At 41.3% G+C, this 27,570-nt stretch overlaps 1 pseudogene; it reads left to right on the top strand.

The window, feature by feature from the left end:
* The first annotated feature begins 11,117 nt into the window (after window positions 1–11,117).
* On the top strand, window positions 11,118–26,928 carry LOC135539793 (myosin heavy chain, fast skeletal muscle-like; annotated as a pseudogene).
* Window positions 26,929–27,570: the final 642 nt, after the last annotated feature.

The following is a 27,570-nucleotide window of genomic DNA, read 5'->3' as shown; positions in this document are numbered from 1 at the left end:
ACAAAGTACTGAGTAATGGGTCTGAATACTTATGTACATGTGATATTTCAGTTTATTTGTAATCAAATGTTTTTTTATTCTGAAAAGCTATTTTTGCTTTGTCATTATGGGGTATTGTGTGTAGACTGTTGAGGGGGAAAACAATTTAATCAATTTTAGAATAAGGCTGTAACGTAACAAAATGTGGAAAAGGCCTAGGGGTCTGAATACTTTCGGAAAACAGACTTTAAGAGATCAATGTTGACATTTCACAAGAAGATCATATTATATGACTGCCTAGAAGTGTGTCTCATCTGTGGCACATCTCCCAGTCAGCTGCTTCCTTGCCCTGCAAAATAATATAAAATATTACATCTATTTACTAATACATTTTGGCTTGCTTCTAACATGTGATTTGTCTATAATGATTTCAATTAAAGGTATAAATACAGTATTCATATCAATGGGATTAATCTGTTAGAATAAAATATGAATACAAATGTATCATAGAATATACATTACATTCTAGTTCTATTGAGTGAATCAGTTATAGCAATATGTTTTGACGCCCCAGAGAAGTGTCTTCTTGTAATGAATACTCAGGGAGAAAATGGTGTGGATTCACACGAAGAGCGTGGCAGGTGTTTATTTTGCCTTCACAGAAGGCAGGAATCGTGGTCACAGGCAGGCAATGGTCATACACAGGTAGGCAAACAGGCAGGTGAGTCAAAACTTAGACTGAAGGCTATAACTGGTTCTCAACAAAGGAGCTAGGAAAAGGCTTAGTAGAGTCAAAACAAACAATACCTCACAAAGGCACAAACAGAATGAACTGAACTAAATAAGGAGCTGAGGAGACCAGGTGAGTAACTAACACAGGTGAAATCAATGAACAAAAATGAAAAACAGGGCGACGTTCAAGAACACAAAGAAACAGGGCTACGTTCAAGAACACAACGAAACAGAACACAATGTTGACTAAGAAAATAAATACAGAACCGTAACACTTCTCCTTTCCAGTATTACGGCTCTTTTCCCTCGGCTTGAGACAAAGCTATGTCGGCATGCTCCCAAGCTTCCTGCAGCTCATGCGGCACCTTCCTGTTCCTGGACAGGAGAGTGTTGGCCTGCTCCTCCTGGGATATGCTGCTCTCAAGCTCATGCACCTGGAATATTGATACAATATTATCTCAATCTATTTCCCATGTTTAACCAGGCCTGAACTTTTCCACACACTTAGATACTGCTTAACTCCAGTCCAAGTAAAAGACAACAATTGATGGGAATTTAAGCTAAGATGTATAATGCTGTTGCACTTTAGCTTTTTCCAAAATAGGATCATGTGCACTCATCCCACATAGCATAAAGTCGCAATAATAAAAGTTTCACTTTATGTTCGAGAAGTCATCATGCTCTTTCATGCTCCCCCACGATTGGGATTGCCTAATACATTGAGCCTCACTGTAACGTAAGTGTGAGGTACCTTTCTCTATCCAGCTGTAGAACACCCTAGGCTCAAACTCAGTGATGGCTGCACATTTAGGGTTGGGAAGTATGTGAATTGTTGTTTCTCCTGGTAATTTGGTTTTTTGAACAGTAACTATATCTTCCAGGAGCTGTTTTAAGCAGTTTGACATGCTAAGTAAAACACCAATGCTAAAACAACAATTCTTTCACTGAAATATAGTGGTAATAAAATGTAATATTTTTGTAATAGAATGACAGCAAAATATTAACTGTCAGCCATTTTGTTTTTACTTTAATAGCTCTGTTCCAACTTGACAGTGAACGTAAACAGCTGATCTTCCCTGCAATGTGAAGTACATATTTGTTGGTCCAAAGGATCGAGAGCTAGAGAGCAGGTGGGGTGAGAGAAAGAGAGAGAGGGGGGGGGGAGCGAGAGAGGGGGAGAGAGATGATATACTATGCTGTGAAAAAGTATTTGCCCCCTTCCTGATTTCTTATTTTTTTGCACATTTGTCACACTTAAATGTTTCAGATCATCAAACACATTTTTATATTACACAAAGATAACCCAAGTGAACACAAAATGCAGTTTTTAAGTGATCATTTTATTTATTAAGGGAAAAAAGCTCTCCGAACCTTCATGGCCCTATGTGACAAAGTAAATGCCCCCCCCCCCTTGTTAAATCATGAATTTACTGTGGTTAATCACATTTTTTGGAAAGCTGAGGTCAATTTCATTAGCCACACCCAGGCCCGATTACTGCCAGACCTGTTGAATCAAGAAATCACTTAAACAGAACCTGTCTGACAAAGTGAAGTAGGCCAAAAGATCTCAAAGAGCAAGACATTGCTTATTGTTAATACGGTCCGCTCTTCTGTTCCAGGAGCCTGGGTGCCAGTCTGTTTTAACCAATATGTTGTATTGTTTTACAGGACAATGATGAGTGCATTGTTGACTGCAGAAAAGGACAAGCTAGCTGCACAGTACGTGTGGCAATAGTGAGTTTGGAAACCTCTATCATCTTTCACTGGTCTGAGCATGCAAGTATTATCATATTCAAGTCTCTCTCCACTAGAATCACAGGGTTGCATGTGATATGTTTGGATCATAGTCAATAAAAGTGTAACACTTCTTACAGACTATTCATGTATACAAATAGATGAGCTATTTCAAAGGCGAGGCGCTGTGACACATCTTGATCTGTTTTTTAATGGAATATCGTGCTGTTTGCCTGAGTAATCACTGGTCGCAAAGAATCCCAAGTTGACTTGTGTTTTAACATGTTTAAACATGTGTTTAAAAATGTTTACGTTTATCTCAACATGACAATGTTCACAACAGCTGATCTAATCCATCTTTGAGGATTCCACAGAGAACAATCTATTATCTTAGCTACGTGTGAAGACAAGGAGTGCCACCTGTGTCACATGTCAAGTGTCAGGATCTCCTATCTACCGTATAAACCCTGTGTGTCATTTAATCCCTTAGATCTGTCATGTGGTCTCCAGAGTAGCCTATACAGTAAATAGCCTGTTTGGATCCAATGCTGGGGGACAGAGGATTCTAAAAGAGGAAAGGGGGAGACAAGTTGGAATCCAAAAACAGATTGTTTAAAACAATGAGCCACATCAAAGGAACTATGCAGTTAAATCAAGTCCGTTTTTCCTGTGTTTTATATCCTTTTTGTACATTAGCTGATTAAACTAACACCAAAAGTGTGGACGTGTGATCATCATCGTAATTCCACGATAGTCGCTGGCTGGAAATATAATCTATACAGGACTTTATTTTCAGCAGGTTCTACATTGGTGGACTTTTTGTTTTATAACCGGTGATTATCTGATAACCAGCTGATACAGTGTGTAAAATCACGGAGAAACAACCATAATGACCAGAACATTTCAGAACCAGAAACAATCGCACCATTTCAGATTCATATTCAGATTGTTTAATAGTCACATGTACAGGATTGCAGGGTTGCAGGCGTGATTGCAGGGTACAGTGAAAATCTTAGGCTTCGAGCTCCAACATGCAGTGAAACAAAACAATGAAAATGGTAATAAAAACAATGTAAATATAGCACTATATACATAATATTACTGTGGCAGTGAGGAATGAAGTAAATGCCGATTGGGGTGGAGGTAATGTAAAGACTGTTGAGAGGGTGGGGGGGGTGAATATAAGGGGAGAAGCAGCATGAACATTGAGTGAAACAAACACAAGAAAGTAATACTAGACATATTAACAACTTCTACAGTGATGAATGTCATTGTGGTGGGGGGTGTGGGGGTGGAATACACATAGAGGGAGTAGAAGGGGGAGGGCAGCAGGAGAAAGAATGTCCATAGGGAGAGTAGAAGGAGGGAGCAACAGGAGAAAGAATGTCCATAGGGGGAGTAGAAGGAGGGAGCAACAGGAGAAAGAATGTCCATAGGGGGAGTAGAAGGAGGGAGCAACAGGAGAAATAATGTCCATAGGGGGAGTAGAAGGAGGGAGCAACAGGAGAAAGAATGTCCATATGGGGAGTAGAAGGAGGGAGCAACAGGAGAAAGATTGTCCATATGGGGAGTAGAAGGAGGGAGCAGCAGGAGGAAGAATGTCCATAGGGGGAGTAGAAGGAGGGAGCAACAGGAGAAAGAATGTCCATATGGGGAGTAGAAGGAGGGAGCAACAGGAGAAAGATTGTCCATATGGGGAGTAGAAGGAGGGAGCAGCAGGAGGAAGAATGTCCATAGGGGGAGTAGAAGGAGGGAGCAACAGGAGAAAGAATGTCCATAGGGAGAGTAGAAGGAGGGAGCAGCAGGAGAAAGAATGTCCATAGGGAGAGTAGAAGGAGGGAGCAGCAGGAGAAAGAATGTCCATAGGGAGAGTAGAAGGAGGGAGCAGCAGGAGAAAGAATGTCCATAGGGAGAGTAGAAGGAGGGAGCAGCAGGAGAAAGAATGTCCATAGGGGGAGTAGAAGGAGGGAGCAGCAGGAGGAAGAATGTCCATGGGGGAAGTAGAAGGAGGGAGCAGCAGGAGGAAGAATGTCCATGGGAGGAGTAGAAGGGGGGAGCAGCAGGAGGAAGAATGTCCATGGGGGGAGTAGAAGGAGGGAGCAGCAGGACGAAGAATGTCCATAGGGGGAGTAGAAGGAGGGAGCAGAAGGGGGGGAGCAGCAGGAGAAAGAATGTCCATGGGGGGAGTAGGAGGGAGCAGCAGGAGGAAGAATGTCCATGGGGGGAGTAGAAGGAGGGAGCAGCAGGAGGAAGAATGTCCATGGGGGCAGTAGAAGGGGGGAGCAGAAGGGGGAGCAACAGGAGAAAGAATGTCCATAGGGGGAGTAGCAGGTAAGGTAAGGGAGTTGAGGTTGGGTGGGAGCAGGTAGCTGACTAGTGGTGGCTATTCAGCTGCCTGATGATCTGAAGGTAGAAACCATTCGCTTCTGAGAAACTTCCCGCTTCTGAGTGATTGAAGCAGGGAGAACAGGGCATGGCTTGGGTGGCTGGTGTCCCTGATTATCTTATTGGCCTTCCTGTGACATCTGATGTTCTAGGTGTCCTGTAGGGCAGGCAGTGTGCAACCAATGGTGCGTTCGGCTGCACGTTTCACCCTCTGATAAGCGGCAGTTAAGTTGCCCAAACCAGTCTGGGGTGCAGCCAGCAGTATGCTCTCGATGCCGCTCCTGTAGAACACTGTGAGGGCCCTCGGGGACAGGCCAGCTTTCTTCAGCATCCTGAGGTTGAAGAGTCACCTGTCGTGCCTTCTTCACTACAGTGTCCATCTGGTTAGACCGTTTCAGAATGTGAAGTTATTAACCATCTCCACGGTGGCCACGTTGATGAGGATGGGGGCGTGTCCAACCTGTTTGCTCCTGAAGTCCACAATCAGCTCCTTTGTTTTGCTAACGTTGAGGGAGAGGTTGTTGACCTGGCACCACACCGTCAGAGTGCCTATCTCCTCCCTGTAGGCTGTCTCGTCATTGTTGGTGATCAGGCCTAGTACTGTCATGTAGTCAGCGAACTTGATGATGGAGTTGGAACTGTGCGAGGCCACGCAGTCGTGGGTATACAGAGAATACAGGAGGGGACTGAGGACGTACCCTTGTGGGGGCCCTGTATTGAGGATCAGTGTCAAGGATGACCGTGATGTGGCTGGCTTTCTTTTTGTAATCCGTGATACGCCTTGTGTCAGACCTGCTGAGTTGATCCTCCACTTTGTCTCTATACTTGTGTTTCGCCATCATGATCAATCTGCATAAGTCATATTTGAACTGTTTAACAAAAACTATTGACCCCGGTCACCTTGCCCTGTTTATAAGCAGCATTTCTTTCTTTCAATTTCCTACATTTCACATAGAAAACAGTGCATGGCAGACAGGAATTGTCACCTAACATTACGATAGTGGTCATGTAAGGGGTTGAGAATTCATATAGCAAGGACAGTACAGGATAGATGCTTACAGTATGCCAGTGATGGATGAAGCTGACATTCTGGAATTTAGCACCTAGAAATACCTAGGTGCTTGTCATCAAACACACAAAGCAGCCGACAATGGCATCTTAGATTACAGTTCATCTCTGCACTTGAGAATGATCTTCCTCTGAAAAGTCTCTCCACAAATATCTTATAAGAGCTTAAAGCTGGAATCCGTATTTGATGGAACTGCCACGTCCATTTGCTATATAACAAGAACAAAGAAGTTACTTCAAACGACGAACACTGTTTTTATCCCTCGGACATCATTGCACGTGTGATATAACAGCATAGTATGTACTACAATGATTTTCTTACCACGATACTGAGTGCTACTCTCCTCCGTTTCATCAACAAAACAAAAACAATAACACATGCGCTGCGGCGACGAGTGGCGCTTTTTCACCTAATGCAAATTTCAGCTTTAAGATAGAATGAAAACATTATGTTTTCATCCTTTACCTAGTTGTTCCTTGTGGAAATATCAGGTCCACACAGAAACCTGGTCTGGGGTTAAAAAAATCTATTTGAAATGCTAATTTGTTCTTGAAGAAATCAAATGAACTACTTGATGAAAGACATGACCTGCTGGTGTGGAAATCAATATATTTTTCTTGAACGAGTTCCAAATTTTTAGCCATTTCTGAATGGCTGTAGGGTTCCAGGGGAGCAGACTAGAGACTGAAGCTCAAGGAGTCAGGTAGATCTGGAGCACCATGCAGTGGTTGATTTGTGGACTTACAATACAATACATGCTGCCAATTATTAAAGCAAGTTTCCTGTGGACTCAGTCATACAAACCAATGTCAAACTCCTTTCAAGGGGCAATCTGCAGTTCAAACAATAACAAAGCGGCCACCCCACCACCTTTTTGTGTAAACAGTTAAGGCTGTGTTCACGCAGTGCAACATTAAAAATCAAGTATCTGGATGGAAAGCAACTATGTACGGTAAATTAGCCATAGAAGGCCACAACTTCGACCATCCACTAACAGGGAAACCATTCAAAATCAAGGGGATATCACCAGCTCTTCGAAATGTTCATGCGGACTGGCCTGTGGGCAAGACTCACCGTGCGCTAGAGACAGTCAAGGAATGGGATCGACTCCTTTTGCCATTTGATTTGGGGAACGTCTCTTCATATGCCTGACCTAATCAACATCATATAGTTGTAAGGAAGCAGTTGCACAATGAAAGTACTGTCACAGTGGAGGAGACAAGACAGATATCTTGACCTGAAGGAGGTAGGTAGAGTTGGAGCATCCTGCACAGGTTGATTTGTTTGTAAGTATCTATAAATGAAGTCATCCCTGGACTCAGCCATATATACAGTTGAAGTCGGAAGTTTACATACACTTAGGTTGGAGTCATTAAAACTCGTTTTTCAACCACTCCACAAATGTCTTGTTAACAAACTATAGTTTTGGAAAGTCGGTTAGGACATCCACTTTGTGCATGACACAAGTCATTTTTCCAACAGTTGTTTACACACAGATTATTTCACAATTCCAGTGGGTCAGAAGTTTACATACACTAAGTTAACTGTGCCTTTAAACAGCTTGGAACATTCCAGAAAATGATGTCATGGCTTTAGAAGCTTCTGATAGGCTAATTGACATCATTTGAGTCAATTAGAGGTGTACCTGTGGATGCATTTCAAGGCCTACCTTCAAACTCAGTGCCTCTTTGCTTGACATCATGGGAAAATCAAAAGAAATCAGCCAAGACCTCAGAAAAAAATGTAGACCTCCACAAGTCTGGTTCATCCTTGGGAGCAATTTCCAAATGCCTGAAGGTACCACGTTCATCTGTACAAACAATAGTACACAGGTATAAACACCATGGGACTACGAAACCGTCATACCGCTCAGGAAGGAGACGCGTTCTGTCTCCTAGAGATGAACATACTTTGGTCCAAAAAGTGCAAATCAATCCCAAAACAACAGCAAAGGACCTTGTGAAGATGCTGGAGGAAACAGGTGCAAAAGTATCTATATCCACAGTAAGAGTCCTATATCGACATAACCTGAAAGGCCGCTCAGCAAGGAAGAAGCCACTGTTCCAAAACCGCCATAAAAAAGCCAGACTATGGTTTTCAACTGCTCATGGGGACAAAGATCATATTTTTTGGAGAAATGTCCTCTGGTCTGATGAAACAAACATAGAACTGTTTGGCCATAATGACCAACGTTATGTTTGGAGGAAAAAAGGGGAGGCTTGCAAGCCGAAGAACATCATCCCAACCGTGAAGCAGGCGGGTGGCAGCATCATGTTGTGGGGTTGCTTTGCTGTAGGAGGGACTGGTGAACTGCACAAAATAAATGACATCATGAGGGAGGAAAATGATGTGGATATATTGAAGCAACATCTCAAGACATCAGTCAGGAAGTTAAAGCTTGGTCGCAAATGGGTCTTCCAAATGGACAATGACCCCAAGCATACTTCCAAAGTTGTGGCGAAATGGCTTAAGGACAACAAAGTCAAGGTATCGGAGTGGCCATCACAAAGCCCTGACCTCAATCCTATAGAAAATGGAAGAACTGAAAAAGGGTGTGCGAGCAAGGAGGCCAACAAACCTGACTCAGTTACAACAGCTCTGTCAAAATGCACCCAACTTATTGTGGGAAGCTTGTGGAAGGCTACCCAAAAAGTTTGACCCAAATTTAACAATTTAAAGGCAATGCTACCAAATACTAATTGAGTGTATGTAAACTTCTGACCCACTTGGAATGAGATGAAAGAAATAAAATCTGAAATAAATCATTCCCTCCACTATTATTCTGATATTTCACAATCTTAAAGTGAAGTGGTGATCCTAACTGACCTAAGACAGGGAATATTTACTAGGATTAAATGTCAGGAATTGTGAAATACATTTTAAACTCCTGTTTTTGTCTAGGGTGTATGAAAACTTCCGAATTCAACAGAATTGCATTGCAGAGGCAGTTGCAGTGGGTTCTGTGGTGCATACATTGGATTTATTGAACGTATGCGTCAAACTGGATAAGAAGACAGCTTGACAGAAATTGTAGCAGAGGGGGAATGTTGAACTTTTCCACCACACATATCCAGATGATGGTGTGTGATATTTTGCGAAATGACGCTACAGGTGTGATCAAGGCGTAAGGATGCCTGTGTAGTTCTGTCTCTGTTTAGCCCAGAGCTTAACAGTCGGTATTGTGAAAAACTGAGTTTAAATGTAATTGACTAAGGTGTATGTAAAATTTCGACTTCAACTGTATTTCAAACATTCAAATTGCGCATTACAATAAGCAGGTATAATAAGCTAATTCAAAGCAATAACACATTCATTAACAAAACCCTAAATAATTTAACAAAATGCTATTGTTGTTACTTACTTGACACTGTGGTCTGCTGCCCTGTGCACAGTTGCTGCTGCTTGGCAAACAAGGAAGCTCAAGTGGTTGAGTTTGACAGTAGCACGTCAAGGTCCCTGAAAACACAATAAGCCTTCTAAACATGTGAAACATTTGGCAGTACACAGCCATATGGAATATGTCCTAATAAAAAATGAGTGTTTCAAAGGAGATATCAAGTATCACATTTTTACTTGAATACAGGATACCATTATATCCTGTGGGTAACCACTTGAGAATTTCTTAACCCTCCTATCCACTGTTCAGATCAGATCACCTTTCCAATGGAAAAACCGTATCCTTCTGGCAGCCTTCTCTTGGTTTTAAATCGTGCCGTATTAGATCCCTTGGCGACGGCATGGCACATTCTTGGCAAAACTGTGGGAGGAAGGTCACCCTGTTGCTTTCTTAGACAACTGTCAATCTCTACAGTACATCTTCAGATTGAGATCTCATTTTAGCTTAATGTTCTGAGCTGTGTGTTCTTAGCATAATTATGGTACTCCACGGTGTTTACTGCATGTGAAAAACATTTATTGTAATATCTATTGTCAAGACACAGGATACATTTTGAACAGCACAATATTAGTGTCTGCTACAACCCACTGGGTACAGACGTCAATTCAACGTCTATTCCATGTTGGTTCAACGTAATTTCATTGAAATGACATGGAAACAACGTTGATTCAACCAGTGTGTGCCAAGTGGAAAAACAACTGGCCCCGTCTCAAAGTAACACTCTTTGGTAGAAGATTTAACACCTACAAAAATAAAACAAACACGTAATGTGCAATGTGACTTTACTCGCAAAGGGAAAACCTTTAAATCTCGAGGGAGCAGAAACGCAACGAGATTAAACACTCAATGACTTAAGAAGGGTTCGTATTGGGAGGTTGTCTCATCCTCCTTCATGTGATGAGCTGGTATGACCACAGCTGTTGGCCCTGTTGTGTGGAACAATAATCTCTTGGAACCCTCCACCTTACTTTACTTCAAGCTCATTGGCATTACCCATTTTATTTCTTTATAACAATTTAGGACTTGCAAGGCTACTGCAACCGTATACCAATGACATTTCAAGATGTCACGGCTAAATGAGGATATTCTGTTGTGCCAGTGAACGTTTAAAAAGAAAAGAGTAAGGACCATAGATTGACCTAACCTTGAGTCGAGTATGTTCAGTGCACTACTTGAAACAAAGCTTGAGTGTTAAAAATGCTTGACAAAAAAACCTCACACCTCATTTGAGATTTTGTAGAAATTTCATCATAGATTGAGTCAATGTTTTTACTGCACACCACAAAGCACATATTTACATATCTTGTAAAAACATATAAAATAAGATGTATATATATATATACTGTATATGCTACAATATTTAATGTCAACACCAATTAAATAAATCATTCAAAACAATGAGAGCCACTGACGCCCATGGTTATATGTGAGATGAATCATGGGATATGTCATGAAGCAGTCACACGTCAACTAGCAGTCTAGAGGTTACTGCCAAACAAAGCCAAAATACATGACCAATGAGATCAAGTAGTAATCTCCTGAGGGCACTCGTCCCTCTATATAAGAAGCGACACCACTCCTATCAGGACAGACAGGGACCCAGCTAAGGTAAGTCATGCTCCAGCACTGCTACCTCAGTTTAGTCTTTCTTTGCTCATAGATAACAAGCACATTTAAATTAAACGTTCTGATTATTTATTTGATTATAATCTTAATATCTTAATTATTAGAGTCTCTCTATATTGCATTATCTGATTTAATATTATACATTTTAAAATGTAGAGGAAGCTGTAAAATACTAAAGAAATGTTTTGTCTTTTTAGGTATTCTGTTCAACGGCTGCCAGAGACCTACCTGCACTGTTGGTGTCTAACAAGGTAAAAACATTTGACTTTGCAAGCATTACATGTAGTCACTAATTTGGCTAAGGTCCTGTCATTAGGTCCTGGGGCGTCAGGGTAGCCTAGTGGTTAGAGAGTTGGACTAGTAACCGGAAGGTTGCAAGTTCAAACCCCCGAGCTGACAAGGTACAAATCTGTCGTTCTGCCCCTGAACAGGCAGTTAACCCACTGTTCCCAGGCTGTCATTGAAAATAAGAATTTGTTCTTAACTGACTTGCCTGGTTAAATAAAGGTAAAAAAAAAAAATTACAATTTAATAATTGTTTTGTGTATCTGCAGTTCAAATCAAATCACATTTTCTTGGTCCTATACACGTGTTTAGCAGATGTTATTGCAGGTGTAGTGAAATGCTTGTGCTTCTAGTTCCGACAGTGTAGCAATATCTAACAAGTAATATCTAACAATCTCACAACATATACCCAATATATACAAATCTAAGTAAAGGAATGGAATTAAGAATACATAAATATTTGGACGAGCAATGTCAGAGCGGCATAGACTAAGATACAGTAGAATAGTTTAGAAAACAGTAAATACATATGAGATGAGTAATGCAAGATATGTAAACATTATTAAAGTGACTAGTGTTCCATTTATTTAGGTGGCAAATTATTTCAAGTTCGTGCATATAGGCAGCAGCCTCTCTATGCTAGTGATTATGGCTATTTAACAGTCTGATGGCCTTGACCTTGAAATAGTTACCATAGTAGTCATGAAGTGACAACATACCTTAAGGTTAACTTAGTGTATAGTGTTGTATGCTGTCAATGTGTCCAACCACCACTCAAGTACCGTTCCATGATTCCTTTTAGTCAGAGTGAAGTCAATACTTTACAGTGGGGTTATCTTCTCTTTTTAAGACGTTAATAATGAGAAATATTCCAACTCTTTAAAGGCATCATCTGTAACATCTTGTTCAATGATCATTTTAACTAATGTACCCACCACAGGAGGCTGCTGAAGGGAGGATGGCTCATAATAATGACCGGAACGGAGCGAATAGAATGGCATCAAACACATGGAAACCAGCTTTTTGATGTATTTGATACTATTCCACAATTCCTCTCCAGTCATTACCACAAGCCCATCCTCCCAAATGAAGGTGCCACCAACCCAGTGATTCTCTGTGAATAGCCTATAACTTATACTATAACCTATAGCCGCATGAGCTTAGTACAACTGACGTAACCTATCATAAGTGAAAATCTAAAGTCATATTTCTCCATTGTTTATATTTTGTAGGTATCTGAGTCTTTGTTAACAACAATGCATTACATTCTAACAGTAAAGAGCCACCATGGGGGACTCAGAGATGCAGTGCTTTGGCGCGGCGGCCATCTACCTCCGAAAGCCGGAAAGAGAGAGGATTGCAGCCCAGGCCGCTCCCTTTGATGCCAAATCAGCTTTCTTTGTGGTTGAGCCCAAAGAGATGTACCTCAAAGGGGTTCTCCAGAGTAGAGAGGGTGGAAAAGCCACTGTCAAAACACTGTGTAACAAAGTAAGTGATATAATGTATCTCCATCTCAGCACTCTAATAAAAACGGATTAGTACATATAAGGTAAATAACATTTTAGATTAATAATTCATCTCTTTTATGTGTATTTTTTTGGCACAGACCATCACTGTAAAAGAGGATGATATCCACCCCATGAACCCTCCAAAGTACGATAAAATTGAGGACATGGCCATGATGACCCACCTCAATGAGGCCACGGTGTTGTATAACCTCAAAGAGCGTTACGCAGCATGGATGATCTACGTGAGCTTAAATGAAAGATAAACTAGCGGTCAAGACATGAATCAATGGAGAGTTGAAATGTTAACAAACATGATTCCCTTCTATTACAGACCTACTCTGGGCTGTTCTGCGTCACTGTGAACCCCTACAAGTGGCTCCCAGTGTACGACCAGTCGGTTGTGAATGCTTACAGAGGCAAAAAGAGAATTGAGGCCCCACCCCACATCTTCTCTATCTCTGATAATGCCTATCAGCACATGCTCACTGGTATGCTCACTTATTGGTGCAATTTAAATGAACTGAAACAAAGAAGGCCTCTTTATTGTCTCGTCAACATAGGCTAATCTTTGATATTTTTCCCTCTTGCAGATCGTGAAAACCAGTCAATCCTCATTACGTAAGCACCTGTGTCTGTGCAGCCTAATGAACGTATCAACTTCATTGAGTCTTTAGTCTTCAGTCATTTTGAACAGAAAAACAACTGTGTAAAGTGTTTATTTTGAGTGTTTCCTCCCCGTAGCGGAGAATCCGGTGCAGGAAAGACTGTGAACACTAAACGTGTCATCCAGTACTTTGCGACAATCGCAGTGGCTGGAGGCAAGAAGGAGCAAGCAGCAGCTGCTGCTTCTGGGAAAATAAAGGTGAGACACATTATTGTACATACTGTGCAAATACAGTATGTCAAGATTAAAGTATGTTGATTTTAGGCAGAGGCATCATGCTATTGTTGTTTTTTTGTGTGGGTACTGATGACCAAATTTGCTATCTTTAAATGTATTATTCAGAAAATAAATAATATTGTTTAGGCCTATATTTGTTTCAGTACAAATGCAGAAAACTGAAAGTAGTGCGCTTCCTTATTCATTAAAAATATATATATATTTTAAGGGTATGGCATACAGGCAGGTGGGAGATGTAGTGGGAAGGGTGGATGCAGGGATTAAACCCCTGGCTCCAGTGGGGAGCTTTGTACACTTGATACGGCTCTCCACAACGCCCATCAGTTTCAAAGGCCATGGCCCAATCCAAAATGGATCACGAAACCCTACGCATTTTGACAGGAGCAATCCATATGGTAATAGCGTCATTTTGCGCTCTCATAGGCCAGGTGAAAGTTTCACCATGTCGCTTATAGCATTTCAGATCTACACAATTGCGTTCTAGGGTCAAGGGCACAGGAGGTTGGTGGCACCTTAAATAAAGTCTAGTTATTTGTTACATTTGACTATGTAAAACCTAGCAGTACTACTTATTTCTCTAAGAGTGAGGTGGATTTAGAGCATTTAGCAAAGAAAAAACATATTTGTCTCTATGAAATGAAACCATCAAGTGATAGATTTTTATTTATTATTTTATTGTATTTTACCCCCCTTTTTCTCCCCAATTTCGTGATATCCAATTGCGCCCCAATTACGATCTTGTCTCATCGCCGAGGCGAAGGTCGAGGCATGCGTCCTCCGAAACATGACCCGCCAAACCGTGCTTCTTAACACCCGCCTGCTTAACCCGGAAGCCAGCTGTACCAATGTGTCGGAGGAAACACCTTCAACTGACGACCAAAGTCATCCTGCAGGCGCCAGGCCCGCCACAAGGAGTCGCTAGAGCGTGATGAGCCAAGTAAAGCCCCTCTGGCCAAAACCCTCCCCTAACCCGGACAAAGCTGGGCCAATTGTGGGCTGCCCTACGGGAGTCCCGGGCATGGCCGGTTGTGACACAGCCTGGGATCGAACCCGAGTCTGTAGTGACGCCATGGCATGGGGTTTTTCAATGACAGACATGACCGCTGCGGGAGGCCCAAGTGATGGATTTTACACAAATACATATCATTGAACAACCCCATGCCATGATTAGATAGTGAAAAAACACACCAATCTCTTTAATCATTTCTTTAAACAATAAAAGCGAATTTACCAATGTTTCTGAAAATGTATATATTGTATAGCATTTTGGAATGAAACTCTTCATTTATAAAGTTTGCTGTATCATGTCATCTCTAGGGCTCGCTGGAGGATCAAATCATTGCAGCTAACCCTCTGCTGGAGGCTTATGGTAATGCCAAGACTGTGAGGAATGACAACTCCTCCCGTTTTGTAAGTAATGTTAAAATGCCGCTTCATATTACTTGCTGCCTGTTAAAAACTTGAAGAACTACTTACAATCTCTCGACTGTTTAGGGTAAATTCATCAGAATCCATTTTGGAACTACCGGAAAGCTGGCTTCAGCCGATATTGAAACTTGTAAGTATCTTCATTTTTTTCATAATTTTTTTAGATGTAAATAAAAAGTATGTTATACAACACACACTTAACCATGCTATACTTGAACTACAGATCTGCTGGAGAAGTCTAGAGTGACATTCCAGCTGTCTGCTGAGAGAAGCTACCACATCTTCTATCAGCTCATGACTGGACACCAGCCACAATTGCTGGGTGAGAGACAAATACAGAAATATGACATGGGCTACATAATGCCAATAGGGCTACATAAAAGCCTGTTAAACTCTGAAAAGTTGTTCTGGTCCCTGTACTGGGTCTGGTGAGTTTGGGGGTTACCCCCAAATAGGGTACACCCTGATGGTCATTGCAAAGCAATACATTTCCTTCTCCATCCACATTACCTTGTATGCATCCTCCACATACACCCTTGACAGTGGTGTAAAGTACTTTAGTAAAAAATACTTTAAAGTACTACTTAAGTAGTTATTTGGGGTATCTGTACTTTACTTTACTGTTTATATTTTTGACAACTTTTACTTTTACTTCACGACATTCCCAAAGACAATTATGTACATTTTACTCCATACATTTTTCATGACACCCAAAAGTACTCGTTACATTTTTTATGCTTGGCAGGACAGGAAAATTGTGCAATTCACACACTAATAAAGAGAACATCACTGGTAATCTCTATTGCCACTGATCTGGTGGACAAACGGACTCAAAACACAAATTCGTTGCTTGTAAAATATGTCTGAATGTTGGAGTGTGCCCCTGGCTATCCATAAAGTAAAAATATTTGCTTAAGATAAGGAATTTGAGATGATTTATACTTTTGATACTTAAGTATATTTAAAGCCAAATACTTTGACTTTTACTCAATTAGTATTTTACTGGGTGACTTTCACTTATACTTGAGTAATTTTCTATTATTTTACTCAAGTATGACAAGTGGGTACTTGTTCCACCACTGACCGTTGATCTAGTTCACTCACTTATAATAGGAAAAGTGATTGGGAAAATAAGTTTGAAGTTTCCTCACCTGTCTGTGTCTTGTTTTTTTTAAGTATCACTTCAAAGGCCTGATTTCTTGGGTCATTGTAAGATGTCAGGCTTGAAAATCTGTTCAGCCATTTTGGCACTGTGACTCACTACCCAAACCAAACAGTGGCCAAGATACATCATATGAGTTCTTGCTCCCATCTAGTGGACGAACTGGGAACCAGACAGGGGGTATATTTACACACTGGATAGATAGACACTTCAGCTTTCTCCTCATAAATGATGTATATGGCACGATCGTTATAAGGAGTGGACCAAGGCGCAGCGTACGTAGAGTTCCACATATTTTAATGAATAAAGTGAAACTTAAACAAATACAAATCAATAAAGAATAAACTAACCGTGACGACAATTCAGTGCTAACAGGCAACTAAACATAAACAATATCCCATAAACCACAGGTGGGAAAAATGATACTTAAGTATGATCCCCAATTAGAGACAAAGGTAACCAGCTACCTCTAATTGGGAATCATACAAATCACCAGTATAGAGTATCAAAACTAGATCCCCACATAGAAAATATAAACTAGAACAAAAACCCCAAGTCACACCCTGACCTACTCTACCATAGAAAATACAGGTTTTCTATGGTCAGGACGGGACAGTATATCATTCCTCTAAGACGAAAAAGGATTCCTGTGAGACAAAAGATTACTTTGCCCTGCGTTTTTAAAATGTCTGTGTTCCTATGGAAATTTGAGCATGTTTCAAGTGACAACATTAGGTAAAATATGACTTTTTAATAAAAATTAAATATAAAATATATCCTTTTGGAACAATAATTGGTGACATATTTTAATGTTAAACTGAGACGTTCAAATATTTTATTCCCCAACATTGGACAAAATATATCTTGGGCTCTGTAATAGTCACATTGTTTCTGACACCTTTATCAGAATCCCACAGTTCTTAAGACTTATGGTTTTGTAACCAAAATGTACTGTATGAGGGTAGTATACAATATTATGTGTCATTTAGAAAATGCCACCAAAGAGTGTCAGAGTTGAACAGGTTAATAACATCACTGTTAAACATGTGTTTATATTCCAGATGCTCTTCTGATCACCACCAACCCCTACGACTATCCCATGCTCAGTCAGGGTGAAATCACCGTCAAGAGTATCTGTGATGTGGACGAGTTCATTGCCACTGACGCAAGTCAAATTGACATATGTTATTTCATGCCATAATTGTTTGTTCTTAGCATAATTAATCATATTTTGATAGTATTTTGATTGATGTTGCACGGAATCGTGTCTTTCTTTCTGGAAGTGTACTTGCAAGAAGTGATGTGTAGTGTTCTTCCAGGATAAGAGGGAAATCAACTTGCTTTTCAAGGAAGTCCATTTTGTTTAAACATAGCCCACCTCTACTTTAAATCACAGGAGGCCATTGACATTTTGGGCTTCACTGCTGAGGAGAAGATTGGCATCTTCAAGCTGACTGGTTCTGTGATGCATCATGGGGCAATGAAGTTCAAGCAGAAGCAGCGTGAGGAGCAGGCCGAGCCTGATGGCACAGAAGGTAAAATCAGGAATCTCTGGCATTGTCAAACTGGTGTACATTACATGCATGAAATCAAATCAATATTTACTCAACCTGGTGATTGAAATATCTGATCTTTGTAAAAAAGTATGATCTTTGTAAAAAAAGAGTACCATTTTACCTTCCATCTTAGTGGCTGATAAAATCTCCTACCTTATGGGCCTGAACTCCGCTGACTTGCTCAAAGCTCTGTGCTACCCCAGAGTGAAGGTCGGGAATGAGATGGTGACCAAGGGGCAGACTGTACCACAGGTTGGCAACTCGGTTATGGCCCTCTGTAAATCAGTCTATGAGAAAATGTTCTTGTGGATGGTCGTCCGTATCAATGAGATGTTAGACACAAAGCAGGCCAGACAATTCTTCATTGGTGTGCTGGACATCGCTGGATTTGAGATCTTTGATGTGAGTGGTAATCAAATCGCTTTTCCTTCCAATTTACACTAACTACCTGACTTAATGCACTACCCTAAATATTTTATTTTCTTCAGTACAACAGCTTGGAGCAGCTTTGCATCAACTTCACCAATGAGAAACTGCAACAGTTTTTCAACCACCACATGTTCGTACTGGAACAAGAAGAGTACAAGAAAGAGGGAATTGAATGGGCGTTCATTGACTTTGGAATGGACTTGGCTGCCTGCATTGAGCTTATTGAGAAGGTACGCATAATAACAATTTCTTAAATCAATATTTTACTGTAAAAAAGCCTGGTCTCTATTAAAATTATTCTGTTCTCAACAGCCAATGGGAATCTTCTCCATCCTTGAAGAGGAGTGCATGTTCCCCAAAGCTTCTGACACTACCTTCAAGACCAAGCTGAATGAACAGCATCTTGGCAAAACTGCCGCCTTCCAAAAGCCAAAGCCTACCAAAGGAAAGGAGGCAGGGAAGGAAGCCCACTTTGCCCTTGTGCACTATGCTGGTATTGTAGAATACAGTATCACAGGCTGGCTGGACAAGAACAAGGACCCCCTGAATGACTCTGTTGTGCAACTCTACCAGAAGTCCTCAGTCAAACTGCTGGCTTATCTCTATGTAACTCCAGCAGCCGATGGTAGTGTTCACTGTTCACACAGATTTTTCGAAAATATTTACATAAAGCCTAGCTATGGCATTAGCACATTCCGTAAATACTAACACATTTTGCATCCCTGTAATGCTGGAATGTATCTTTTGAATATACAAATAGAGGCTGCAAGCAAGAAGGGTGGCGCCAAGAAGAAGGGTGGCTCCTTCCAGACAGTGTCTGCTCTGTTCAGGGTGTGTTAATCAAAAATTGAGAGGATATTCCTTTATGATGGGAGAGGGGAAATATTATAATTGTATTAATATCATAATATATTTAAGGTGTGTGTGGATCTGAAATAGCTTTTGTTCAAAATGTTTGAGATTCAACAATTGAGTTTGGAGTTTGCAAGGGAAATGTTTAATGTTGGTTTAAATATGTTTAAACTTTCAGGAAAACTTGGGCAAGCTGATGACCAACTTGAGGAGCACTCATCCGCACTTTGTGCGATGTTTGATTCCCAATGAATCAAAGACACCAGGTAAGTGCTAAAAATCTGGAAATTGTTTTTAACCCTGTGAAGAAGAACCTTGTTTTAAGTTTTATGAAAATAAATGAGTAAAACATTACATTTGTCTACAAGGTCTGATGGAGAACTTCCTGGTCATCCACCAGCTGAGGTGTAATGGTGTACTGGAAGGCATCAGAATCTGCAGAAAGGGCTTCCCCAGCAGAATCCAATATGGTGACTTCAAGCAGAGGTAATTACACAGTACTCTTGAAAAGTCAGCCATCGTCAGTGGTTGCAGATATTGTGACATCCAACACCGCTGTGTGAATACTGCGTGGTATTGATTGATGAAGTTGAACTCTCTCTTCTTTCAGATACAAAGTATTGAATGCCAAAGTCATCCCTGAGGGACAGTTCATGGACAACAAGAAGGCTTCAGAGAAGCTCTTGGGGTCCATTGATGTGGACCACACTCAGTACAAGTTTGGGCACACCAAGGTAAAACATTGTTCCTCTTACTAATCTCTTGTTGACAGACTACATAACATAAATGGTATTGTAATGTTAACGTCTGTCAAAAGACTGTGACATCCAACTAGTAACGAGCAACGGTACTTTAGTTTTCCATCACTGGTTATTTGGACGTGTCAGGATTGGGTGAAGGTGGTGCTTAAAGTGGGGGCAGAGAATTGAAGCAATAATTTGAAGCAATGATTTCTTAGTGGAATGTTTTCTTAATGGGGGGAGGGGGGGCTTTGGCTGAGTTTCCATTTAGGGAGGTGGAGACTGTTTCTCTCATTAGTATCTTTTCTCATATACATCTTCCCCCAGAACCTAATCGAGCATGTGACGCAGTTACAATATTTAATTCTGGGTTTCGGAGATTACTCCTTTAAAAAGGTGTTACAATACTCTTTGAACCTCTGAGTTTAGAATACTTTTCTAATAAACACTAAATTGCAGGTGTTCTTCAAAGCTGGTCTGTTGGGTACTCTGGAAGAGATGCGAGATGAGAAACTGGCTTCTCTGGTGACCATGACTCAGGCCCTGTGCAGAGGTTTCCTCATGAGGAGGGAGTATATGAAGATGATCGAGAGGAGGTAAAGGCTTTGCTGGAAAGACATTTCTATCCATCCTCATTGGTTTACACAGTTGTTGCGTTTATAATTGACTTGATCCAACTATTTTTTATTTGTTTGGATTTTGACAGAGAGTCTACTTTCGCCATCCAATACAACATCCGCTCCTTCATGAACGTCAAAACCTGGCCATGGATGAAGCTGTACTTCAAGATCAAGCCTCTTTTAAAGAGTGCTGAAACTGAGAAGGAGATGGCCCAAATGAAGGAGACCTTTGAAAAAACAAAGGAGGATCTGACAAAGGCATTGTCCAAGAAGAAAGAGCTTGAAGAGAAGATGGTTGCTATACTGAATGAACGAAATGCCTTGGCGTTACAAGTAGCATCTGTAAGTAGCATCTGGAACTGAAGGAGTGGTTTAGTGAAATGTGCATCAACCCCTGTTTATATTTGAGAGTATAATTGTGGAACAAATAATAAAATATCATATAATCACAACTCTAGGAAGGTGAGAGCCTCAATGATGCCGAGGAAAGGTGTGAGGGACTCATTAAGAGTAAGATCCAGCTTGAAGCCAAACTCAAAGAGACAACTGAAAGGCTGGAGGATGAGGAGGAGCTCAATGCTGAGGTGACTGCCAAGAAAAGGAAACTGGAGGACGAGTGCTCTGAGCTAAAGAAAGACATTGATGACTTGGAGCTCACCTTGGCCAAAGTAGAGAAGGAGAAACATGCCACCGAAAACAAGGTTATCTATTTTTCAATACAACCTTTGTGCATCACTATAGATACAGGCAACCATGTTAATGAAGCATTACATGATTATACTTAGGTTAAAAACCTAGTGGAGGAGATGGCCTCCCAAGATGAAACCATTGCCAAGTTGACCAAGGAGAAGAAAGCCCTCCAAGAGGCGCATCAGCAAGTCCTTGATGATCTCCAGGCAGAGGAAGACAAAGTCAACACTCTGACCAAAGCCAAGACCAAGCTTGAACAGCAAGTGGATGATGTGAGCAAAAACAAACTGAATTGAGGGAGTAAAAAGAGGTTATAACTAGTAGTACATTATCCGTATACACATGTAGGTGGAACCACAGTACAATAATGCCTGCTCTCTGTTAAAACAGCTGGAAGGATCTCTGGAGCAAGAGAAGAAAGTCCGCATGGACCTTGAGAGAGCCAAAAGGAAGCTTGAAGGGGATCTGAAACTGTCCCAGGAATCCGTAATGGATCTGGAAAATGACAGGCAGCAGTCAGAGGAGAAGATTAAGAAGTAAGTTGCTGACCAATAATAAAGCAAGATCGTATATTTTACCGAAAGTACTTCAACTTCATCTCCATTCCCTGTTCTTGTGTTCAACTGTACATAGGAAGGACTTTGAGTTAAGCCAGTTTCTTAACAAGGTTGAGGATGAACAGACACTTGGTCTTCAGCTCCAGAAGAAGATCAAGGAGCTCCAGGTTGATTCAAGATGTAGAACTTAACTAAAGTGATTCAAATCTATAAGAATTAATATTTTCAAGTTGGCTTTGCAAGGCCTGAATATATACGACCATGTATTTCAGGCTCGGGTTGAGGAGCTGGAGGAGGAGATTGAGGCTGAACGTGCTGCTCGGGCCAAGGTTGAGAAGCAGAGGTCTGATCTCTCCAGGGAACTTGAGGAGATCAGTGAGAGGCTTGAAGAAGCTGGAGGTGCAACATCTGTCCAGATTGAGATGAGCAAGAAGCGTGAGGCTGAGTTCCAGAAGCTGCGTCGTGATCTTGAAGAGTCCACCCTGCAGCATGAGGCCACCGCTGCTGCTCTCCGTAGGAAGCAGGCCGACACTGTGGCAGAACTGGGAGAACAAATAGACAACCTCCAGCGTGTCAAGCAGAAGCTGGAGAAGGAGAAGAGTGAATTCAAAATGGAGATTGATGACCTCTCCAGCAACCTGGAGTCTGTTTCCAAATCAAAGGTAAAAACAACAGGTTTATATTGAAGTCAAAAAAACAAGTCATGATCAAATAACTCTGAAACTGTACTTGTTTCAGGGAAACTATGAGAAAATGTGCCGCTCTCTTGAGGATCAAATGAGTGAGCTCAAATCCAAGAACGATGAACATGTGCGCCAATTGAATGACATAGGTGTGCTAAGGGCAAGACTGCTGACAGAGAATGGTTAGTGTGCAAAGAAACACTACTTACCCAAACAAACATCATCAATATATCTGCTAGAAACATATTTCCTACATTGTATCTTCAAATCAGGTGAATACGGGCGTCAGCTGGAGGAAAAAGAAGCTCTGGTTTCCCAGTTGACCAGGGGCAAGCAAGCTTTCACGCAGCAGGTTGAGGAACTCAAGAGGCACATCGAGGAAGAAGTGAAAGTAGGATAAATCACTTGATAAGTTTGCAAAGAAATACATAAAATGTGTACAAATCGTTTTGAACAAATTCTAATGAAAGGTGTATTTCTCTACAAATCAACCGAAAGTCCAAGAATGCCTTGGCCCATTCTGTTCAATCAGCCCGCCATGACTGTGACCTGCTCAGGGAGCAGTATGAAGAGGAGCAGGAGGCCAAGGCTGAGCTGCAGCGTGGATTGTCCAAAGCCAACGGCGAGGTGGCTCAGTGGAGAACCAAATATGAGACTGATGCCATTCAGCGCACTGAGGAGCTTGAGGATGCCAAGTAATTAGACATTGAACATGTTCATAATGACCAAAATACCTACAATGGCAAACATCAGAGAAAAAAAACATGTTTCTATACCTTTACAGGAAAAAGCTTGCACAGCGTCTGCAAGACGCACAAGAGACAATTGAGGCAACAAACTCCAAGTGTGCTTCTCTGGAGAAGACCAAGCAGAGACTGCTGGGTGAAGTGGAGGATCTCATGATTGATGTGGAGAGAGCTAATGCTTCAGCTGCCCAACTTGACAAGAAGCAGAGGAACTTTGACAAGGTACCATGAAAGACAAGATGGCAAGGAAAAATGAATGAAATCCACCTATTCAGTCACTAATTTATTCATGAACTTGTTGACACTTCCAGGTTCTGGCAGAGTGGAAGCAGAAGTATGAGGAGGGCCAGGCAGAGCTAGAGGGGTCTCTGAAAGAGGCCCGCTCTCTCAGCACCGAGCTGTTCAAGATGAAGAACTCCTATGAAGAATGTTTGGACCACCTGGAGACACTGAAGAGGGAGAACAAGAACCTGCAACGTATGTTCCAAACATTCTGAATCAAACTTAAAGTAACTGTCCAGTGAACATCCCATAAGCTGGCCAATCAGCGGCCTACTCACATTAATATGTTTAATGATCGGTATATGCCCACACCATTCTGTTATTGGGGTACGCCCACATCATCCTAACACAGAAAAGCTGTCATTTAACATACTTCATTAAAACAAATTGAAAGGAAATCTATTTCACTCATGTTGTAATTAATTATAGGTCAAATTTCATAGAAATCTGGAAACACTAGACAGTTACTTTAATGTCTACATGCAGTTTAACATTTTCTTTAAATATTCCTATTAGAGTAAATAGTCTTTAAGCAATCTAATTGACCATCTTGTGTAATAACCACTATTTCCATGTTTCTCAAAGAGGAAATCGCTGACCTGACTGAACATATTGGTGAGTCTGGAAAGACCATCCATGAGCTGGAGAAGGGAAAGAAGACAGTGGAGCTTGAGAAGTCAGAATTTCAGACGGCCCTGGAGGAAGCAGAGGTAAAAGAGAATACAGATAAAATGCCCATTTTAAAAAGGGGAAGTAGGTACAATATATTCTGTTGTCTATTACTCATCTATAACTTAATTGCGATTTTGATACATTTTAAGGCTACGCTGGAGCATGAGGAATCCAAGATTCTCCATGTTCAGCTAGAGCTAACCCAGGTTAAAAGTGAAGTTGACAGGAAGCTGGCAGAGAAGGATGAGGAGACAGAGCAGATCAAGAGGAACAGCCAGAGAATGATGGACTCCATGCAGAGCACTCTGGACTCTGAGATCAGGAGCAGGAATGATGCCCTGAGAATCAAAAAGAAGATGGAGGGAGACCTCAATGAGATGGAGATTCAGCTGAGCCATGCCAACCGCCAGGCTGCTGAAAGCCAAAAACAGCTGAGGAACATCCAGGGAGCACTCAAGGTATTGGTTTTAAACATCTACTTGACTCGGGAAGGCTGTGAAACAAATATGATATCATTGAGTTTACTTCCTTTGACCTCAGGATGCCCAATTGCACCTTGATGATGCTGTCCGCGCCTCAGATGATATGAAGGAGCAAGTAGCCATAGTGGAGCGTAGGAATAACTTGATGCTGGCTGAGATTGAAGAACTGAGGGCTGCCCTGGAGCAGACAGAGAGAGGCCGCAAAGTGGCAGAACAGGAGCTAGTTGATGCCAGTGAGCGTGTTGGACTGCTGCATTCTCAGAATACCAGCCTTATAAACACAAGAAGAAGCTGGAGGTTGACCTTACTCAGATCCAAGGTGAAATGGAAGACACTGTCCAGGAAGCAAGAAATGCAGAGGAGAAGGCCAAGAAGGCTATTACTGATGTGAGTCCTTATAGCATATAATATAAATCTAAACTCTTACAGCAAAATGTACTTGCCGATAAGTAACATCCCTATCCATTTCTACATGAAATGTCATGGTGGCAGGCTGCCATGATGGCTGAGGAGCTGAAGAAGGAACAGGACACCAGCTCTCACCTGGAGAGGATGAAGAAGAACCTGGAGGTCACAGTGAAGGACCTGCAGCACCGTCTGGATGAGGCTGAGAATCTGGCCATGAAGGGCGGAAAGAAGCAACTCCAGAAACTGGAGGCTAGGGTAACCTCTAACTACATCATCTTAATGAAAACATTCACACTGACTACTAATGACTCCACCAATGACAAAGGAAATACACTGTAATAACTTGGTTATAATCAAATTATTTCATTCAAGGTCCGTGAATTGGAGAGTGAAGTTGATGCTGAACAGAGACGTTCAGCTGATGCTATTAAAGGTGTTCGCAAATATGAGAGGAGAGTCAAGGAGCTCAGCTACCAGGTACTTTCAACATCTGATGAGAAGTACTCTGTAAAGAGTAATCTTGACCCCGAAGCCATAATCGTCCTTTAATTTGTACAGACTGAGGAGGATAAGAAGAATGCGAACAGGCTCCAGGATCTGGTGGACAAGCTGCAGCTGAAAGTGAAAGCCTACAAGAGACAGTCTGAGGAGGCTGTAAGTAAATTGAATTCTTACTATCGTAGAAATACCATAAAACGGCATAGTTTCAACTATGAATTCTAGATTTACTTTGGTAACATTTACTTCACTTTACCTATGGCCTGCAGATATAACGCTCCATAACTTAACTTGTAAGCAGGTTTGAGACTTCATAATGTCTTATAATAAGGAGTACAGTATATATGTTACATTTGACCAGTTGGTTTGTTTTACAGGAGGAGCAGTCAAACACTCACTTGTCCAGGTACAGGAAGGTGCAGCATGAGCTGGAGGAAGCTCAAGAGCGTGCCGACATCGCTGAGTCACAGGTCAGCAAGATGAGAGCCAAGAGCCGTGAAATTGGCGGCAAGGTACGATCAACCGTTTATTAATAGGTCATTTTGTTGCCATTCAACAAATATGGCTGAGATTATAAATTAGATGAATGTGATTAATTTCTAATTATTGTTCCCTAAATGTTTATTTTAGTCCAAGGATACAATGGAGTGATCAGCTTTGGAGGAATGGAGGAAACGAGACATTCACAAGCAACCATACAATATGAATTTCTTGTGAAATGTTTACATACTGTAACTAGTAGGCCTACCCTATGTGTGAACAATGGCACATTGGGTGTGAACACTGCATGCAGCAGCCAATAAAAATAGCTTGTTATCATCCCTCCTGTGTGTTTCGTTCTCAGTTACAAGGCAATCAGTGCATTCGGAAAGTATTCAGATCCCTTGACTTTTTCCACATTTTGACAAAGTGAAAAATGGTTTTTAGACATTTTTTCAAATGTATTGAAAATTGAAAACAGAAATACCTTATTTACATAATATTCAGAACCTTTGCTATGAGACTTGAAATTGAGCTCAGGTGCATCCTTTTTCCATTGATCATCCTTGAGATGTTTCTACAACTTGATTGGAGTCCACCTGTGGTAAATTCAATTGATTGGACATGATTTGGAAAGGCACAACCCTGTCTATATAAGGTCCCATAGTTGACAGTGCATGTCAGAGTAAAAACCAAGACATGAGGTCGAAGGAATTGTCCATAGAGCTCCGAGACAGGATTGTGTCAAGGTCTGGGGAAGGGTACCAAAAAATGTCTACAGCACTGAAGGTTCCCAAAAACACAGTGGCCTCCATCTTTCTTAAATGGAAGAAGTTTGGAACCACCAAGACTCTTCCTAGAGCTGGCCGCCTGGCCAAACTAAGATATCGGGGGAGAAGGACCTTGGTCAGGAAGATGACCAAGAACCCGAGGGTCACTGACAGAGCTCCAGACTTCCTCTGTGGAGATGGGAGAACCTTCTAGAAGGTGTAAGATAAAAAAAAGTATTTACCTGATCAATTTGATATTAATGGTTAACAATAAATATTTAACTGATAGTAAGACATCTGTCCTACTAGTGTCTGTTTTTAAATTTTTTATTTATCCGTTATTTTACCAGGTAAGTTGACTGAGAACACGTTCTCATTTGCAGCAACGACCTGGGGAATAGTTACAGGGGAGAGGAGGGGGATGAATGAGCCAATTGTAAACTGGGGATTATTAGGTGACCGTAATGGTTTGAGGGTCAGATTGGGAATTTATATGGTCAGATTGGGAATTTATATGGTCGCCACTGAAGTTCCCTGCAGCTAATCTGGGCATATTGTCATTAGAGATGGCTTGAGCTGACAAATTAAAGACTGCATTACATAGACAAGAATATGTTTTACTAGAGATAGTTTAGGAGTAGAAAAATCCCTCATTGTCTAAAAATCATCCTTGCAACTGGGAAACTAAGTTAAGATAACAACCCCGTGCAGATAACGACAGGATGAACCCAGAGTGGCTTATTATGCTCCTTGGTCTGCATGGAAGGGGTTGAACCAACCATGACTAAGCATTGTTATTGTCAGCTATATACAGTTGAAGTCGAAAGTTTACATACACGTGCTTTTCAACCACTCCACAAATGTATTGTTAACAAACTATAGTTTTGGCATGTCGGTTT

Source organism: Oncorhynchus masou, chromosome 5 (assembly GCF_036934945.1).
Source record: "Oncorhynchus masou masou isolate Uvic2021 chromosome 5, UVic_Omas_1.1, whole genome shotgun sequence".
NCBI lineage: Eukaryota > Metazoa > Chordata > Actinopteri > Salmoniformes > Salmonidae > Oncorhynchus > Oncorhynchus masou.
This window is presented reverse-complemented; position numbering and strand designations above follow the sequence as displayed.